General features: G+C 34.3%; 1 protein-coding gene across 1 annotated transcript in view; it reads left to right on the top strand.

Annotated features, from left to right (window-relative positions):
• Positions 1-21,347, top strand: part of LOC101400742 (transmembrane serine protease 11F) — a 132,120-nt gene that overhangs the window by 66,536 nt on the left and 44,237 nt on the right. The window lies entirely within an intron of this gene.

The raw sequence follows: 21,347 nt of genomic DNA, 5'->3' as shown, positions 1-21,347 counted from the left end.
GATGTTGAATTGATTTTTTAGTAGTAGTGTGTATATCCATTTGCATTTTGGGGAACTATTTGTCGTGACTCTCTCAAGACCCTCCATTAGGTGGAAATTTGGATGGCTGGGGTAGAGTTACAGTTTATTATCAAGAAACATAGTAAAGCTAACTGTTACTTTATTCTCACCTTACTACCTAACTTGAATAAGCTGAGCTAGGTACTATTTCTGATATTTGTAAACCAGAGTTCAGATTTAAGCATAAATTTACATTTCCTCAAAAACACTTTTTTTAAGTGGATCAGGAACTCAAGGAGTGTATCTCTAAACTTATGAGGGTAAAGGGTGCTATATTTATGCTTATCTTTCTGAAAATGATTTAATAAATTTTAAATAAGATTCACTTTCATTCAACAGGCTACGTATTATGAGTTGTTCTAGGTGTCTGGAACTGGATTATCTGCTTTAATTATGTTATGTATACATTAGAATAAATGAAATAAATATTATTTAGAATGGAATCCACCTATTAGAATTTCATTTTCTTTGAATCATATGCTAATGTTGCATTTATAACGCTTAACTCCTTAACTGCATGGGAGAAGATACATGGAAACCAGATTCCAAATCCTGCAGTATACTTAATGAAATATGACTATTGTTATGCATACAGCTATGAAGTAAGCTTTTTTTCTGGTTGTAATTCCTTTTTAGAGTTTTATCTGTAGCCAGATGTAATACTATAAGTTGATTAATGGATTTTCATGCAAATATAGAAGTAAATTTCTGTTGATATATTTATAGAAATCGAAGTAGGATATATCAGAATATGAAATTCAATAATGGCACCCCAGATATTCTTACAAAGACAAAATTTAATACTTACATGGTTTAAACCATACCCAGTTTGTAAGATTCCTTTAAAAGCTCAGAAGTTAAAATTCAATCATTCTATGTGATTCCATAGCTACATAGTATGTCTTCCGGAAATTAGATGCTTTTATTAAAGCAACTAATTAAGTATCAGTGAATCACTTAATGTATACTCAAATCTTCAAAAAATAAAAATAAGCTACTTGAAAAAATTATAAAATCTAATGAAATAGCACTTAAGTTTTATGATATTTTAGTTCATTAGGCAACAATAAGGCAACTCAGCATTTGAAGGGAAAATTCCAGAAATGAGAAGCTCTTAAATTTCTTTGTATGCAGCACTCTAACCTACTCATTACTTCTTTTACACGTGGCCCTTCAGCAATGTGACAGAAAGATTCTGGGACATGTTAATTTTATTTATTTAATATGCAGATTATATTAGTTGTAAATAAGAACATTGGTGATCTCCTTTATCTAGGACATTTATATGTTAATTATAGCTCCTCCCTCTGAATTGGATTGCAAAATATCACTGAAATGCAAAGCTTCATAGCAGTCAATCATAAAGAAGCTAAGAGAAGAACATTGGCTGCTTATTGAAAGCAATTGCATTTTAAAATACATATTTATGCATTTAATTATTTATTTTGCCAGAAACTGTGTAGTAATAGCACATTCTGGTTGGCATTTGTAATATATAGATAATAGAGCTGGTATTGATTGCAAGTTCAAATTTATTGTAACTAATAGCACTTTGTATAACTACTTGGTCTTTGATTAGTAGACAATATATTGAAGATTTTTTAGGGATGGCATACCAAAAATGTTCAATACCTACAAATATACAAAATATTTGTCAGGAGAGTGTGTGCTTAATGGTTTTCAATTCTTTTTCAGTCACTAAGACTATTTTAATTCTGCTTTGTCCCTTAAAAGATTCTCTCGGGAGCTGGCCCAGTGGCATAATGGTTAAGTTCGTGTGCTCTGCTTCAGCGACCTGGGGTTTGCGGGTTTGGATCCTGGGCACGGACCTATGTATTGCTCTTCAAGCCATGCTGTGGTGGCATCCCATATACAAGATAGAAAAAGACGGACACAGATGTTAGCCCAGGGCCAATCTTCCTCAGCAAAAAAGAGGAAGATTAGCAACGGATGTTAGCTCAGGGCTAATCTTCCTCACCAAAAAAAAAATGTATGTATATTCTCTCAAACTCAGTCGCAAGTAGCAGAATGTGATATCTCAAGAAGCATTTTATGCTGTGTTGGGTGAGGATGGTTAAATTATTTTAGTTGGAAGAAATGGACTTGAGTTAAAAAGAGAATTTATTGAGAGGCTATTGGACTATCTCATAAAACAAAACAAAACAAAAGAATTAACATGGGAGGTATGAATCCAGTCAGCCAGGTGTGTTATATAGAAGGGGAGGTTAGACTTGATCTGCATTTTCTTGTAATTTAGCATTTTTCTTTTCAATTTCTCTTATGTCAAATATTTAAAAAGAGAATTCCAGGGTCACTTTTGAGTAAAAAAGTGAGTGCCCTGCCTGTTACCTGATCTGATGTTCAAAAACCTAATGGAAAAATCTTGTTGTTCTCTTTACTGTTAGAAGACATGTGTTGAGCCAGCCCTGATGGCCTAGTGGTTAAAGTTTGGTGTTCTCACTGCTTTAGCGCCCTGGGTTCATTTCCCAGTGGCGGAACCACATCACTTGTCCGTCAGTTGCAGTGCTGTGGCAGCGGCTCACATAGAACAACTAGAATGACTTACAACTAGGATATACAATCATGTACTGGGGCTTTAAGGAGGAAAAAAAGAAGACATGTTATTATTTGTCTGCAGTCTCAGGGGACAAAATAAAACCTCAGACCGGGGATTCTTGATTTGATTCTGGGAAGTTATTATGGTTGTTCTTAGTTATTGTGTGTCAAACATTGGTTTATGTCTTCCTTGTCTTCAGGAAATGCTGGCAAGTTGTGATTCTGAGGTTCATTGTGATTCACAGTAGAAAATTTTCAAGTCAACAAGATTTTCTAAGTAACTGCTTTGCAAGGGCCTTTTGGAAATATAAAAGAATCAGAAGACAAACCTCTGCCCTTCAGGAGCTTACAGTCTTGGAGAAGTAAACTTTACACACACAAGTAAAAAATAAATTAGCATGTAATCAAGGACTAAGCAGTGTAATAGACTATAAAATACAAGTGGAAAGGATAGAAATATTAATAATATGCAAGGATGTTTATATATAATCATCATAGGTAGTATTTCTATAATTTGTACATCTTTTGTCTATATAGTATCCCTGGTATTACTGAGTTTTTGTAACATTTTCACAATTACTAAATTTTAAAAATATTCAGAGTAATGACCAACTCTGTATATTTACATTATTATTCCTAAATGAACTTCATATGCTATAAAATTGGCCAGATTTATAAAGCTAATGTTGCACAGGCATACACAAAATTTTTGTGGAATGATTTTGCATATCTCTTTGCAGTGACTTTAGGCTGTTCTCTTTCGCGCTCACTGTGTTTCATCCACACCAGTCTTGCTTCATTATATGAACTTTCCAAGCTTCTTCTCACCTAACACATGCTGCTGCTTCTGCCTGTGCGGCTCTTCCCTCTAAACTTCACCTAATTAGATAATGCTTCAAGTTTTGATTTAAATGTCCTCAGGGAAACCTTCCCTGATCCCCCTAATCTAGATAAGATTTCCCATTTGTGTGCATAGAAGAGCATCTTGCATTTCTCTTAGCATTTTCACTATGGTAATTATACACATATTCCTATAATATTTTTTAACCTCTGCATCTCCCCCTAGGCTGCAAATTGTATGAGTATGGTTAACCATTCCACCTCCAACCAGTAAAAATTTTCAATTACTATTTTTTGAATGAATATATAAATGTGGGAATTCTTTACCAAGCATAAAACTGAAGACCTGATTTCAAATTTGCTAGAAATATTTTGTAATTAGCATATGTAATGAGTGCTTCCAAATTGCATAAAATATAAACAAAATGCCTTTTTTCAGTGGGTTATCCTATTTTCTTTTTAAATCTTTTTGTATGCATGTAACACAAAATTCCTTGCCTGAACTATCAAAAATTGAGTTATAATAGATCTTGAATTAAATCTTCCTTGAAGTTTCCAAAAAAAAAAAAAACACTCTTCCATATTTGTGGAAGATACTTGAGGCTGTGGAATTAATGTTTAAATATTTGTATTAGTTTGGATGTTTTCAATTGCAATTAATTAAAAACCTAGCCTCAAACTTACTTAAACAATAAGAAAAATTATTTAATATAACAGTAAATCCAAACCGTAAATCCACTGGCCTCAGTGGTATTTGATACAGCAGCTCAGATGTATTATATGAGACCCAGGTTCTTTCTATCTCCGCACTTAGGTGTTCTTAGTGAGTCAGCTTCTTCCTCAGGTTGGGTCCTCTCAGACTTGCAAGACACCTGCAGTGGTCCCAGGTTTCACATAGACGCACAATGTCCAGAGGAAAAGAAAAGGAGCCATCTCTTAGTTCAACTGATTTTCAAAGAAAGGAAGTCTTTCTTTTGAACTAACTTCCCTTCACACATCATTGGCCAGAATTGAATTGCATGTCCATTCTTGAACAACCATTGGCCAGGAGGATGGAACTACTATCAGGATTAACCGACACTAATTACCTGGCGTGAAATAGATGTATCGATGTGTTTTAAGGGAATTTTTGTGCAAGTATCAATGGTAATTAATACTTCTTTTTATAATTCAGTGAATTGATGATTGAAAACTCCAAGAGGCAGTGAAAGCCAGAAAACTTTTTCAGTGAGAGTTATACTGATTAATTTTCAATCTAAACTTTCATTCCCGGGATAAACCTCAGTTGCCCTTATGTATTATTTGTTTTATGTATTTCTGGATTCCATTTGCTAATATTTCATGAAAGATTTTTACTTCTTTGTTTAGAAGGATTTTGGTCTTTTTTTTAATGTAATGTCTTTATCTGGTTTTGGTGTCAGTATAATGCTGGATTCATAAAAAGATGTGAGAAATGTTCCCTCCTTTTCTATTTTCTGGCAGAGTTTGTTTGAATTGATATTATTATTTTTAGGTATGTAATATTAAGACCATCGTATCTTCTTGAATGAGCTGTTGTAGTTTGTATATTTTTTTAAATATTTAATATAAAAATATGAAAAAATATTTTTTTAAATATTTGCTCATCTACATGAGCAAATCTATTGGTAAAGTTATTCTGATTATTCCCTTATTATCCTTTCAATTTTATAGAATCTATAATGATATCTCTCCCTTCATTCCTGGTCTTGAAAATTTGTGTCTTCTCTCTTTTTCTTTTTCCTTGATAATTCTATCTAGGTGTTCATCAATTTTACACATCTTTATAAGGAACTAACTTTTGTTTTTATTCATTTCTCTACTGTTTTTCTATTTTCAATTTCATTAGCTTTTGTTCTTTATTATTTCCTTTCTTCTGCTTTTTCTTAGCTTACTTTGCTTTTCTTTTTTCTAGTGTCCTAAGGTAGAGGCTATATTATTGTTTTCTTATTTTCTAATATAAGAATCTAAAGCTAGAAAAATTTCTCTAAGCATTGCCTTAGGTGCATCCCAAAAATTTTTGTATGGTAGATATTTTTTGCTTTCAATTTAAAATATTTTCTAAGTCCCTTATGGTATCTTTTTAATTCATAAGACACTTAGAATCTTGTTATTTAATTTCCCAATATTTGGGGGACTTTCCAGATAACTTTTTGTTTAATTCTATGGTCAGAGAATATGCTTTGTAGAATTTAATTTATTTTTAATTTGTTGAGGTATATTTATGGACCAGATTGTTTTCTTTCTTGGTGAATGTTTCATATGCAGTGCAAGAGAATGTGTATGATTCTGTTGTTGGGTGGAGTGTTCTATATTATCAATTAGGTCAAGATGGTTGATAATGTTGCTGAGAAACTCTTTTTTTTTTCTGATTTGCAGTCTATCTATGCTATCAGTTACTGAGAAGGAGTGCTGATATCTCCACCTATAAATGTGGATTTGTCTATTTCTCTTCTTCATTATAATAGTATTTGCTTCAGGTACTTTGAAGCTCTGTTATTAGTTGCATACACATTTAGGATTGTTCTATCATTGTTATGTTGGTAAATTGACCCTCTTTATCATTATGCATCATCTTTCTTTAGTTCTTAAGTCCCTTGATTTGAAGTCAATTTTGTCTAAGATTACAAATATTATAGCTTTCTTTTGATTAGTGTTTACATAGTATGTAATTTTTCTATTCTTTTACTTTTAACCTATGTCTTTATATATATAGTGGGTTCCTTGTAGATAGTATATAGTTGGGTCTTATTTCTATATCCAATTTGACAATCTCTGCCTTTTAATTGGGATTTTAAAATATTTACATTTAATGTAATTATTGATATAGTGGGATTTAAATCTGCTTTGCTGATTGCTTTACATTTATTTCATTTGTTCTTCTTCCCCTTTTACTCTTTTCAGCCTTCTTTTGGATTAGTCAATTATTTAATTTTTTTCCATTTCATCTCTACTTTCAGTTTTTTAGTTATAATCTTTTCTTAAAACTTTTAAGTACCACTCTATGATTTATAACATGTATCTTTAAATTATTACAATTTATTTTCAAATAATATTATATTACTTCATATAGTATAAAAAGTTTATGCTGTATACTTCCAGTTTTTTTCTTCCATCCCTTGGGCTGTTCCTGGCATATGTTTAACTTTTTCACCTGTTATAAATCCAACAGTATATAAACCCCACAATATGTTGTTACTAATTTTGCTTTATACAATCAATTATATTTTAAAGCAATTAAAAATAATGAAGGTGTCTTTTATGTCTACCACTTGCTATTTCTTAAATGTACTAGGCACACTTCTGCTTTAGAGGCATTGTGCAAGATGTTGCCCCTGCCCAAGATTACCTTTCCCTACCATATGTATGTTTTGTTTCTTTGCTTCATTATGATCTTGCTCAAATGTCACCTTCTCAGTGAGAGTTTCTTTAACCATTTTATTAAATGTTTTACTCCTGCCACCTGGTTCACTATTATGCTTAATCTGCTTTATTTTTCCCCCACAGGAATTATTATTATCTGATATGCTACACATATTTTTTACTCATTTGTTTATGTCTGTCTGACTGTCCTAGAACATTAATTGTAAGCTTCATAAGGGTGATGTTTTTATCTGTTTTGTTTACTGACATATCCTTAAGCCTAGAGCACATAGTAAGTGACTATTTTTTTAATGAAAAAAAAATGAATGGTTAGTCAATACTAATGGAACATTAGGTTAGTATTAAAAACTCAATTACTTGATTATTGGTCAATATTCAAATACGTGTATCCTTTGTTAAATATTTAATTTCCACGTACATAAACTGGCCCTGGCCTAATATCCTTGCCCATCTTTCTCTACGTTATAAGAGATGCTGCCACAGCATGTCTTGACAAGCAGTGCATCGGTGCGTGCCCAGGATCCGAACCTGCGAACCCCAGGCCGCTGCAGTGGAGCCTGCGCACTTAACTAACCGCTACACCACAGGGCTGGACCCCATAAACTTTTTTTAAATGTCAGAAGTCACTACAATATCTGGTCATTACATTGCCATGACTGTTTTTAATAACAAAATAGAAGTGTATCTATAGCAGACTAAAACGACATTACTCCTTTAATTATTACCAAAAGTCTATAAAACAGTTTTTGAAAGAACAAGTTTTCAATGGTATTACTGTGACTAACCTATTTCTGTCTGTAGTTCCATAAAGTGAAACTCAAACTAATAATTTATTGTAGAAAACATTTTACTGAAATGCTCATTGATGCAATAGTTTTATTACTAGTCCTATCTACCCTTTATGCTAGATTTTTAAATATTTAAATGCAAGTGAGCAAAGCTATGCTAGGAAGGTCTCTCTGTGAAGACGAGTCTTTCACGTGTCATGACATGTCTCCTTGGGATCATTCTAGTACCAACCAAGGTTGTGAGGCAGATACTCCATAAATTGCTTCCAGTTAAATTTTTAGAATTAAAATATATCTGTCTGAGTGGATTTAGAAGGGCAGTTATTTCCCTTGGATGCTGATTCACAGTGTTGAACAAAAAAAAATTGAGAGTTATGTTAAATCAAAGTGAGACCTAACTTCTTTGCTTGAGAAATTTATGCTATGCAGCTACATGTCTCTCCTTTTGCTGTATGTATACTTGAAAAACAATTGCAAACAACTAAATATACCTTTGACACAAACTTGTGGTTCAACCTGATAAAGAGGTTTATGTTATAAAGTACTGAAACAGCAATAAGTGATCTTTTATAGGAAAGCAACTGTTAAGTTAAATGTTAAGTTCATTTATTCATCAGATATTTACTTCATATGTACTACGTGTCTGGCATTAAATTAATATATTTTAATGGAGGAGACAGAAAATAAGCAAATATATATCATATCATAATTTGAGTAATGATAAGTGCAATGAAGAAAAGTGAAGAAGAATAAAGGGATAGAAAATGATGTGGGCTATTTGAAGGTAGGTAGAGTGGTCTCTGAGATGATTTTGTGTGGTCACCTGAATGAAATGAGGGAGTGGACATGTAGATATCTGGGGGAGGAATATTTCAAGAAAAAGAAGAACCTTTCAATGCAAAGATGTAGACTTAAAATTTTTAATGATTGTGAGTGAAATATTACTAAGCCAGAATAACTGAGGGATAAGACAGCTTGAATTATAAAGTATTTGAAAATGTGATTATACACAAATAATATCTAGAACTAAGCCACCAAGATAGTTCCTGTGTGTGTAAATTTAATTTAATGGTAAGGATGATTTCCAAGTAACTTACTAGTGACTGAGATTGAATGTTCTTTCTGACCTATTTAGGAAAGTGAACTTCTTAATTTCTTTTAAAAACTCTATTTGTTTACTCAAAGTAAAACTTCAGCAGGATTAGAAGAATATGAGGCTTTGTTGAATTGGTTTTTATACAAATCAACATTTTACTGAACTACAAATCTTTATTCCATTATGGTCAAATTCTTGGGATTATACATTATTCCTAATAGCATTTGTAAGTTAGTGCCAAAAAATATATTTCATAAAATATTGACCAGTGAAACCCTAGTTTATTGTCTAGAAGCAGTCATCAAGGATATTGTTTTTTTGAAGTATAAGAATATAGCCATATAATATTTGATTTAATGCATAATACTAGAAATGTAAATATTCTGCAATTTTATTTCCTATAAATCAGATTTTGTAAAGGGAAGATTTATTAATATATTTAACTCATATGTATGAACTCTGTGAGTAATGTAAAGAGGAATAGATTCCACCCTTTAGAAGATCATAACCTAGCAAAGGATATGACAGATTATTAGTATAACAGACAATTAAACAAAGTAGAATGTAATGTCTAGGTATTCACTCATAAATGTTTATTGAACAGCTACTATATCTCAGGCACTGTGCTAGAACTGGAGACACGGCAATGAGCAAGATAGGTACTATCTACGCCCTATGGAGTTTGCAGCCTAGCAGGGAAAAATAGACATGAAAAATCAACAAAAATAATAACATTTGATTATTTATTATTAGTTTAAGGTTGGAGAAGTATAGGGCACTATGAGAACCTATATACCTAGTAGGGAGAGCGCAATGTATAACAGAAGAATATTAACCCCGAAGAGGTTTAGAGTTAAGAAGAGAGAAACCACTTTTAGCTGGGATTCAGAAAATCTCCACATAAATGTAACGTTTGAGCAGCATCTTAAAGGGTGAGTAGGATTTGGATGTGGGGCAGGGGTAGGAAAGGGCAATACTGATGGAGGTCACAGCTTGAGCAGAATCATTCAAGTATGAGGGCTTGTTCAGGGGACTAAGGATAGTCTAATAGATAAGCTACTGGGAACTTTAATGAAAATAGTAACTGACTGGCTGAAAGGTAGGTTTAGAACTATGAGTGAACATCTAGGGCTTGATTCTAGACAGTAGGCAGCTGGAGGAGATATTTCAGCAGAAGAAATGCCGCCAGAAAAGAGTTTTCCAAAATACCACTGTTCACAGAGTGTTGGACAGATTGCTGGGGAGAAAAAGTGAAAACAAGGAGAACAGCTAAGACTCCCTTATGATAGTTCAGTAAGGACATAATGAGGCAGAATTTAACTGAAATCTGACAGTTTATTTGTGGGTTTAATTATCAAAGGAAGATGTGTGCAGTATAGAAATAATTTGAGATGTGGAATCATAGGCCTGAATTCAAATCTTTGTCCCAATTCTTGCCATTCTTACCTTGCCCAAGGTAATCTAAATCTTAGTTAATTCATTGTTAAATGAGGCTATTAATAACTACATGACGAAACTGTTGGATGAATTTGAGATAAAATGTATCAACTGCCAGCACCATGCTTGGCAGAGAGGAGATGTTTTAATGTGGAAATCACACAAATCTGCCTCCCCCAAGATGGCATTTGTGGAGTGCCATTGAATGAATTGTATTATAATTTCAAGGTAATAAATAATAGCAATTACAATACTTTGCTTTCATTGATTGCCTATTTTCTGTCAGGCACTGTGCTCAGCCCTTAATTTATATTATCTCTTAACACAGTCCAGAAGATTAAATACATTATCCCATTTTTAAGATGAAGAATCGAGGTTATTAAGAAGATATAAAGCTAATAAGCAGTAGAATCTACCACTATCTGCAAGTATTGAGCAGCCTGCTTCATGATTTCTTAATACAACAGGCAAGAATGTCTGAGTTGTCATAAGAGTAGTAATAAATTTTTGTAAAGAGAATGTGTTTATCAGGAGATTGAATGTAAGAAAAGGAATAATTTCATAAATACTAAACTGAGATGAGTGAAAACTGTAATAGTAGCTGTATGAGCTTCAATTGTAAAAAGTAGACTAGGCAGACAAGGTAAAGAGCGGGAAAATAGCTGTGTTCTGGGTTGAGGTTTAGTTGTGTTACAGCATCACACATAATACAACACAGAATTTATATAGAAACTGCCTCCAATTGGCAAGATTCAACCTAAATAAGGCACAAAAGAAAAATGGGATAAAAATGTATGATGGCCTTGGTTGTTTTGAGGAGACTTAATACTATGTCTTTGACAAACAGTTGAAGAGTTGTTACTCTCCATTCTCATCCTAGGACTCCTACTAGAGCCATTTTATTTTTCAAGGCAAGAAAGTCAGATAAGAATGCAGAAAAACATTCCAGTGGAGTGAGAACTAAGATAAAACGGCTACATTGAAAGCGAGGAAAGACATTTGGAATCAGTTATTCCCGGGAAAAGTAAATTTTCATCAAGATCAGCAAGTTAGTGGCATTTTAATTACAGCAAAAACCTTTATAGCACTTCTGGCACTTTATATATATTGTCTCATTTTATTTTCACAAGAAATTTACGAAGTAGATACCATTATACCCGTTTTGCTGATAAAAAACCTAAATTACAGAGAAGTTAAGCATCTTGCTTCACGTAACACGGCTAGTAAGCATTAAAGTGGGGATTCAAAGGAGAACAGCTGGGCTCCAGAGGGTGCTTCTAATCACTATACTGTACTATATTTCAACTGAAATCACTCAAAACAAACTTTACACCTTTTATATGTGCCATAACGAAAGACAGTCTATCGTTGGTGATTTAATTCCACTGTGCCCTATATCCAGGGCCAAACACTGGGGAGGAAGGCTCTGAGTCTGTGGACATTGCTGAAGTTCAAAGGTTCCTGTGTGCATGCACATTTGCATTTAAAATGAATATTATATTTGTTTTCTATTGCTGCTTCTCTCCATTAACGTATCACTGTGTGTGTGTGTGTGTGTGTGTGTGTATGTGTGTGCTTTAAGGAAGGTTGTTAACCTCAGTTAACCCATGTTGTTAAAGAGGTATTACTAACCATGGGCATTCTCAGAAATGAAGGATTTCTGGCAAGAAGTGCAGAGAACTGTGCCCAAACAGAATATCTAATGTGTGTCTAAGCTTCAGGTTGATACAAATATGTTAAGACATGGTAAATCACAAAAAGAATTTCCCCTCAGGGCTGCTACCTCAAGAACACTTGATTAGCATATAAATATTTATGCTGCACATGGAGGAGTCTACCTCATTTACCTTAAGGTTGGTTATTTATATTCCTTTAGTACCAAAAATAGTCAGATATTTAAATTCTCATCTTGAGGCATGTGTTATCTGATGGATTCACTTCACTCACTTCAAATTAATAATACAGGGTTTCCTTGTAACATTTTAAAGATATTAAGAACAAAGACAGAAATATGCCCAATGAGGAAGTCATGTGATAGTGATCAAAAAGATTTGAATAATATTGGTCATACTTATTAAAAGATGTTTGTATAATCCTCACAAAATAACTTCTCTTTTGTACTTAAACCCTTGGCCAACTCATCCTCCTTTCCTTTTTGTTGCTAAGTCAAAATAATATACAACTTTGTTCAACATAAATTCTTGGCTCTCTGTTTCTAATTTTGAGAGGCATCACTTGGTTGATTATAAAACGAAGCCAAAGCCTTAAATTCTGAATGAAAAAAGCATACTTACGAAGTTCTCCGAGAGCTGTGCTTTCATCATTTATATTTACCTTTTATATAATTTATATTAATATTTCTCAGTTCTTGTAAGATGTACGGGAAATGCTTTCTCAACATGTCCCTGTTTCCCCAAGGCAATAAAAGGATTTGGCTGCCTGGTAGAAGGAACTGGAAATATTCACCTGATTTTAATTTATGTGACAACAGGGACCTAGGTTTGTTCATCACTGAATACTCAGTGCTTATAACGGTGCTGGGCGCACAGTAGGTGCTCAGTTAGAACTTGTTGAGTGAATTACATGTGACAGAAGGATTAGTTCCATTTTGTATGATCCTAAGGAAATATAACTAGTGCAATGGATGCAAATTTTAGGAATACATTCCTAAAAACCATCGTCAGGTTATTCAAAGGTGAGAGGAGTTGCCTCAGGAAGTTAGGAAGGAAGAGTTTTAAGAACAGGCAGACCAACATTATAGTAGTGATACAATGAAGAGGATTTTAGCTTTGGTGATAGAAGAGGATTAATTATAAGTTATATTTAACTGTGAATTCTGAGATTCTGTATGAATTCCTGGGTAAAATCAAGAAAGGAGTCTTCGAATCTCTACCCCCATACATACAAATATATTTGTATCTGCAGCCAGTCTCAGAGGAAGCAGGTTCCTTTGTCAGACTAACTTCTCTGGATCCCCCTTTCCTGCCTCTTCTGAGGCCCTGGGAAGAGAGGGAATAAACGTCTCATACCTATATCGACTACCTGCCTGCTGCCTCCTTGCTTACAGGTCAAAGCCTGCCAGGAGTTCCCTATGTTGAAAAGACTTTATAGAGGTGACACTTAAAAGGTGAAAAGGTGCTCCCTAGATGCATGGCTGGTAAAGGCTGGAGAATTGAATGTAAGAGAGAGCAGTAGGGGCTGTGTGACAGATCAGACTGCTGAGGGCTCCAAGGGGTGATGATAAAGAGTTTGCATGTCAATGTGAATCCCTGCAAATGCATCTCAGTGGGGCGGTTATATACTGGTAGAGTTCTATACACCATTTCCATCCAGAACAGCTCTGTTTTAAGTTGGTGTTATACATTAGAGTTCCATCTAAGCATTAATTTGAGATACAGGGTCTCACTACCTTCAAAATTTTACTTTCCCCTGTTCAGGCTAAACACTTTGGAATACTCCTTACCTCTTTCTCTCACATTCTGCAACCAATTCATCAGCAAAGTCTGTCAGCTCTGCCTTCAAAATATATTCTGAATCCTGTTATATATTCTAATCTCCTCACTGCTCACATTCTATTCCAAGAAACCATCATCTCTCTCCTGAACTATTGCAATAGTCCCTTAACTAGTTTCCCTGCTTCCACACTTCATGCTCTCCCCACCCCCACCACAGTGTATTCTCCACAGGGTAATCCTCTTAACAGGACCACTCCGTTCCACTGATCAAAACTGTAATGGCTTCTCTTCTCACTCAGAACCACATAAAGAAGTCCTTACTGTGACCTGGTAGGTTATGATCTGGTACATGACTCTCTCTCTGACCTCCTCTTCTTCCCTCTTCTGTTTGCTCACTGCACATAGACCACATTGACCTTCTCACTCTTCGGCAAATACACCAAGTTTGCTCCTACTTCAGGACACTTGAACTTATTGTTCCCTTTGCTTGTAATACTTTCCCCTCAGATATCTGCATGACTTCATCCTAAACTTTTTTCATGTCTCTACTTAGATGTCCTCTTGGCAGAGAGGTCTCTCCTGATCACCTTAATCCCACCCCACCCCACCCCCATTTATTCTCTGTCCTCTTGACTGACACTTTACCTTTATGTATAGATTTATTTATTGCTCACTGTCTGTCTTCCCAACTGGGAGATGTGAAGGCAGAGAATATATCTTCAGTCTTGCTATATCCCTACTACCTAAAAGAGTGCCTGAAACAATAGATGCTTAATGAACATAGGTTAAGTGAATGAATGAAATCAAAAGTGTCTTATTACCAATATACTTGGCAGTCATAGTAGCCATAAAGTCTTCTTGAGGTGGAAGATTCTAAAGAGCATGGTATATTTTTGAAGGACACAGGGAAACTATAGAAATGTTATTCATATTTGTAAGACTTAAATTGCTAAATATTGCTGCTCATGTAACTGCTTTCAGAGGTGGAGCTGACCTTGCTAATGTTACAGCATGAGAGGAGCTTGCTTCTGGGTGATTGCATGATTGCAATCATGATTTTAAAGGTCAGCTACAAAGAGGGATAGATCTTGTGCTGGATCTAGAACGCACAGGTCTAAAAAAAAATTTTTTAAGGAATTTTTGGGAAACATATAAAATTCTTATCACTGATATCCTGAAATGTCTTATATGCTTTTATACCATATTGCACTATGTAAATAGGATTTATAGTATTAACATTCCTTCCCACCCCACCATGTATAGAGCTATTACATATTCCAGTAAAGGAGCAAGATATGCAATTTCTGCCCACACTCTGTAACTTTGCTCTTCTCCACTGCCTGCCAAACCAGTCACGTCTAGCTGATAGGGAAGCTAATTTTGATGACTAACTCATACTTGAAATTTCCCCAGTTTCCCACCACTTTGCCAATTCTTTATGCTTCTGTAGTCACTTTTCATCATGACATTTTAGAATATGTCCTCATGTGTCTTTTGGACAAAACCAAGGACATTTCTTGCCAGAGTCCTTTAATTTGTGTTCCTGGTCTTTGAAATTCTTATCAAGTCCAAAGCAAATTTCTCCCCAAAAGAATTGCACTACCATCAGCTGAAATAAATTAGACTGTTTAAACAATTAATACGGTTTCCCAAACTCTCTTAAACTCTTATTCTAATTTTCCATCCAAAATATGTGAAATGTTTTCTTTTATCAATTTTATAAATTTTTCTTTTGAGTGGTAGTCCAAAATGCTATTAATCAGTCAGTTTTCTTTGACTTCCAAATAAATTTTACGGTCATAGTCCTGATTAAAATGGTGCTTTTATGATAATGAGAAGTTGTTGTCCTTGCAAACAAAGAGTAACAGGTGCAGGATGTACTTAACAGTATCACAGGCTGGAGAACTCCCTTTATCCTTCAAGGGCTAGCTCAGCTGTCGCATGGTCTGAGAAGTCTTCCCTGTACTCATTTCTGTCCCTTTTCCAAACAACTTCTATTATTCAATCCTCCATGTTTTCTTAGCACAGTATGTGATATATCTATTATTTTCCCGATGACACTGTATTGATTTTCCTATTTTATGTCATTCTACTCTACATAAGCCCCTTGAATACAGTCTATGTCTTTTGTTTTTTTTAATTTTTGTGTTTGGAATATATTAGGCACATAATAGAAGATTCTTAGACAGACTTGAATTAAGTATAATAAAAGGACATGTAACAATCCTGCTGACCAGATCATGCATCATATGGCTCAGGGTATGTTGCAAGTTCAGTACTCAGTGTGCTTTGTCTAGAACACTTGACACATTTTACATGAATAAACCTATTGTAATATTATTAATATGTAGTTTTGGGACCTTTTACTGTGAACTCAATAGTCACATATTAAGACTGAGAGAGAAAAAGTGCTGGAAAACTTCTAATCTATTTGGAGGTCAGAGAAAGTAGATGATACCTAAGTTTACAAGGCTTAGACCAAGCTTTTCCTCTGTACCAACAAGTAAAATACTGTAGTTTTAATAATATTGATTATTAAATGGCTCTACTATATACATATAATATATATGAACAGCTTTGTTCTATGCATTCTCACATTAAGATCAACAATCTAAAAGATAGGTTGAGACCTGAAGGACTGGGACTTGTCTATATGATATAAGGTGACTTGGAAAAGTAGTAGATTATAATTAGCTCAGAGAAGCTGAGAATTAGTCAATCAATGCTAAATCAATAAGTATTCAATTATAACAGAAATGCTTTCTGGTGATATAACCTTAGAAAATCAAACACCCACACCAACTGTATTATGAAGTCTAGAAATGGGAGAAGTGATGCCAGTATATTTCAGTAATGAACTGGTTCAAATCCCAATTTTATAACTGAATAAACTAAAGCACTGAGAGATTAAGTTTACAAAGAGGCAGAGTGCTATATCAAACCACATGCTAAAAAGTGTCTCAAATCAGTGGCTTAAGTCATATCAAGCAAAAAGACAGGCAGAAAATAAATCCTAAATATGAATTTAGAACTTGCCATCTGATTCTTTAATTATGCCATCCGGAGAATATCTGGCAGTGAGGTTTGGTGATTAAAGACGTTTTACTCTAGCCTAGGGATATCTCTCCCATCCTATGAGTGTCCTTTTGTGATGTATACAATCCATCTGAACCATATATGCTTATGTATATTTCTTTAACTCTTTAAAAGGGTACAAATAGATTAATTTTGAAAATTCTTAAATAAGAATTATTTAGGCACTAATAGGCTATTTTCATTATCATGACTTCTTTGTAATTCATTATTCTTTAATCTGGGCAAAAATACTATGACTTTTCCATGTATTTTTACTGATATAGATCAACAGATATACCAAGGTTGAGGCCTGAGAGATTGGAACATGTCTTAATCATGTAACAATCTCCCCATTGTGCCTAATATAAAAGACACATGCCATTTAATGCACAAATATATAACGAAGGTGGCCTATTTCTGCATACTTCTACTTAAACTACACTAGTTAGAACTCCATTTAATTTGTCATAAAAGCCTCCATTTTAAGAAAAAGTCTATAGAATAACTGGAGGAAAAGCAACTCTATTCCAATTGCTTAAATAAACTTAAAAATCTCAAGACTAAACCACTGTAGCCTCTCTCTAATAAGCCACTGTCCTATGTCCAATTGTCAGCCATCTTTGATATACTAACCGTAGAGCTCATTACAAGTAGTTATTGGGAGGGGGCAAGTTTTCTCAGCTATTTATTTAGGTATGATTACAGTGCTTATCATCAAAGAGGCTGCCTCTGAAAGAGGACTTAACTCTCAGGCTTAATTGCTAATCCACACAGGTGGCACTTTGGAAAGGACGGTATTGTAGGTTATGTTTGCTCTCTTTGTCAAATGTCTGTGAGGCTGTCTGGAGAGAAAGATGTAAGACAGCTTTTTTCATATACATCTCTTTGGTCTTTGATAATGTCACTAGTCTGCTATATCTAGCTGAGTTAAGTGATAAGAATGAAATAGCAGCATATGCTTAGACTCAGGAAAAATATAAGCAGGGGCTATCACTGTAGGAGTATAGAAGGAATTTTTTCTGCTAAAGAAACTGAAATGTTTCTTTTACTAACAAAATTTTAAGCCAGGAAATGCTCATTGGTTTATAGCTGCTTCGCCATAATAATTTTTTCAATGGCCAGTTCATCCAACAGGCCAAGTTTTTTTCCAAAGTAAGCGCTTCACACACTTTCTATCTGCGAGAAACAGACTTGCAACAATTCTACACATGGCAGATCTCTTCTCATCCTTCATGCCTCAGCATAAATGTTTACTGTCACAGAGAGGACTTTCTTACTCAGTCTTTCCAAGTAGTCCCCCTCTCCCCACCCAATCTACACCTTGTTATTTTCAATCACAGACATCTTATTCATCTTCACTACACTAATGTGATGTCATAACAATGTAATTTTTATTTGATGTCCACATTGAAGCGTTAAAGGATAAGGCATTATCCCAGAAGGTTGTTAGAACAAAGGTGTGGGTTTCAGTTTAAATACTCTGGGTTTGTTGCCTTCAGACTGAGGATCATGGTTTTATTTTAACTCTGCTGAGTGGTTGGTATGTGGAACCAGCTGAACTACTCAGAGCATTTTTACACGGAAAGCCAACAGATTTATATTCTTAAGGTCTACGTATCCATAAACTGATACAACAGAGATCAGTTTATTATTAACTTTGCCATATATCCAGAAATAATGTTTTCATAAATTATAAAGAATAATAACATACATGAGTAACTTTGAAGTTAATTGTGTTGAATTATAGATAACTCAGGAAAAAATATGGAAATATACTTCAATACAAACTGTTAGATTATGTGAAGAATTATATTTAAAGACAAGACCAAAAACAGAACAAAACAGAGCAAAACAATGCCGTTTGCTTCTGTGAAGGAAATAAACAGGACTAGCCTCTGATTCTTGACTGATATTACTTATTTGTACTATTTTGGATCTTAATAAAGCTTTCAAAGGCTTTTATTCCTCGTTTTACAGATGAGAAGACTGAATTCTAGAATTTAACTAATTTATTGGTATTAGTAAAACCAGGATTAAACCTAATTGATGTGTGTCTATTTCCGTCATAAAAAAGCACTCTCCACTTTCTAGCATGTACCAACATTTTCCATTTAACTTCAGAAAAGATTCTTTTAACGGAGGAGTAAGTTTGAGTTGTATTTTCCTTCTCTATTTGTATATTTCCTAAATTTTATTTTCATTTTACTTTAACAGGAACAAAATAAAACAAGGCAAAGCAAACAACCTTTCCCCTCCAAAAATAAATGCTAAAGGACAAATTTATGCTTAATGCTCTCTTTCAAACAGACGTAATACAAAGTACCATTTAACATCAGACTCATATTCAGATTAAATGAATAAATAATTGTCACGTACAGATCAGAAGAAACATATAGGAATATATAAACGGATTTTTTAATGTCTTCAAAATAAAACAATCTTTTTCAAAGTTTGAACCATTTGCACATTTAAAAATAATCTTTCTAACTTATCATAACCAAATTCTCAAAGTTTATTGCACACGTAAGATTGCCTTGAATGCATTTTGTTTATTATGCTCATCACAAACATTTCACAACAGCCTAGCCAACAAATTTCTTTAAACTTTTTGAATACTTTTCTTGGGTTTTTTATGACCTTATTCTCCCCAATTAGGGTAAAAACCACTTCCTTTGCAGTTAGCTGATGTCTGCATACTGCTCCTGCCAGCTCTACTTCAAAACATGGAAATGAGTATTTGCTAAAACTTATTTCAACTTTCACATGAGACAAAAGTCAACATTCCAGTTATATCAGACTGAGAATAGCTGATCACCAGACAAAACTCATTTTAAAATTAAATATGACCATGATAAAAAAAAATCTTCTTTACAATGATGCGGTGTTATCATGATGTAATACATGGCTATCACTCCCATAAATCTGACAGAATTTGATATTTGTCATTTCTTTCTTCTTGAAGGGCTCAGGGTGCAGCAACAAAATTGACAAAACTTAGGAAAAAAGGAAGTCAGAATGAAAAAAAAATTGCAGCAACCATAATATCCACAAACTAAATAATCAAGAACACTTAAAAAATCCATAGATTTTGGAAATGGAGACTTCAATTATGGATGAGGAGGAAGACATTGCACATGGGGACATTAGTAACTTTTTTGTTTTTTCTGGGTTGTGTGGTACCAACCTTAACAGTTAGTTTTACTAGAGTCATGCAAACAGGTGTTAGTGACACAAATAAAATAAAATGAAGCAATGAGAAAGAGCATAAAATGGATACTTTCCATTTGGCTCAGACCCAGGTGTAAGGACAGCACACTGCTCATTATCAACAACATTGATGTCTACACTGGAAACACTTTCTCTTCATTTAATCTTCTTCATCCTGTTTAGAGGCACAATCGTCTTCCTGAACATTGAAACAGGGAGCCATTAATCCTTCCCTTGTCCAACAGCTTAGCAATCAACAGAACTCAAGAATTACAGCTAAATCCATCTCCTCTTCTCCACCTGCTGCCTCAGCCTTAGTTCAGGCCTTCATCATTTCTCTCTTGGACCTTAAAAATGACCTCTAAACTGGTCTTCCTGTCTGAACCCTGGATCTAATCCCCATCCTGATTTATACCTCTGTGATTATTCTAAATTCTCAGTCTGATTAAAACTTTTCTTGACTCCCCATCCCCTGCAGAGTCAATTTCAAGCTCTTTACTTTGGGTTACGAGATTCCTCATGAGCTGGTCCACCCACCAGGCTTACCATATCCTCTTTCTAGTATGGTAGTGCTGTGAAAGACTTGTAATTGTGAACATACTTTGAGAGAACATTAATTCTTTGAGGCAAAAGCTATATTTTATGTGCATATTTTTATTCCCAGTACTAATTGTTAGTAATGAATGCTATTTCACATCCCTAGCCTATTTTTTCCCTCTGTTCTTTTCTCCTTTTTTATACCTGGAGAAATTTTACTACTCAAAGTTTTAGTCGTGTAACCTTCTTGATAAAATCTTCTGACACTCGCAGCCCTCCAAAAAGTTAATTGTTTTCTCTTGTACAAAGTTTTGTTTTGGCACAGTTCACATTATATATTAATTACTTGTTTCCATGTCTGTATTCTCTTTTAAAGTGTGAGTGTCCTACAGGCAAAGAGTATGTCTTAAAATATTTATACCTCTGGAGCTCTAGAGCAGTTTCTGAAACATTATTATCATGTAGTAGATACTAGTCTAAGGACTTTCTATTATCCCATTTAATGAATAAAGCTTATAATATTTGTTAGATAAAATTAAAAATATTAAAACTTATACAAAAATATCTCACTTGCAAGGTATTAAATATTGAATCCTATTTTGGGATTCAGAAAATAAAGTAAATAAATGCCAACTTTCAAATTGGAGAAAGATGATTAAAATGGCATAAAATATTTTGAGTGGGGAGGTAGTGCACAAGTTGTAATAGGTTAAGAATCAAGTGGATGGGGCTCCTGGTGGTGTGGTGGTTAGTTTATGTGCTCCACTTAGGTGGCCCGGGTTTGTGGGTTTGGATCCCGGGCAGGGAGCTACACCACTCAAGCCATGCTGTGGTGGCAACCCACATATAAAATAGAGGAAGAATGGGGCCAGCCCAGTGGCATAGTGATTAAGT

This window comes from Ceratotherium simum, chromosome 8 (genome assembly GCF_057802395.1).
Source record: "Ceratotherium simum simum isolate JZ-2026a chromosome 8, ASM5780239v1, whole genome shotgun sequence".
NCBI classification, from domain to species: Eukaryota; Metazoa; Chordata; class Mammalia; order Perissodactyla; family Rhinocerotidae; genus Ceratotherium; species Ceratotherium simum.
Note: the sequence above shows the minus strand (reverse complement) of the source record. Positions and strands in the feature narration are given on the sequence as shown.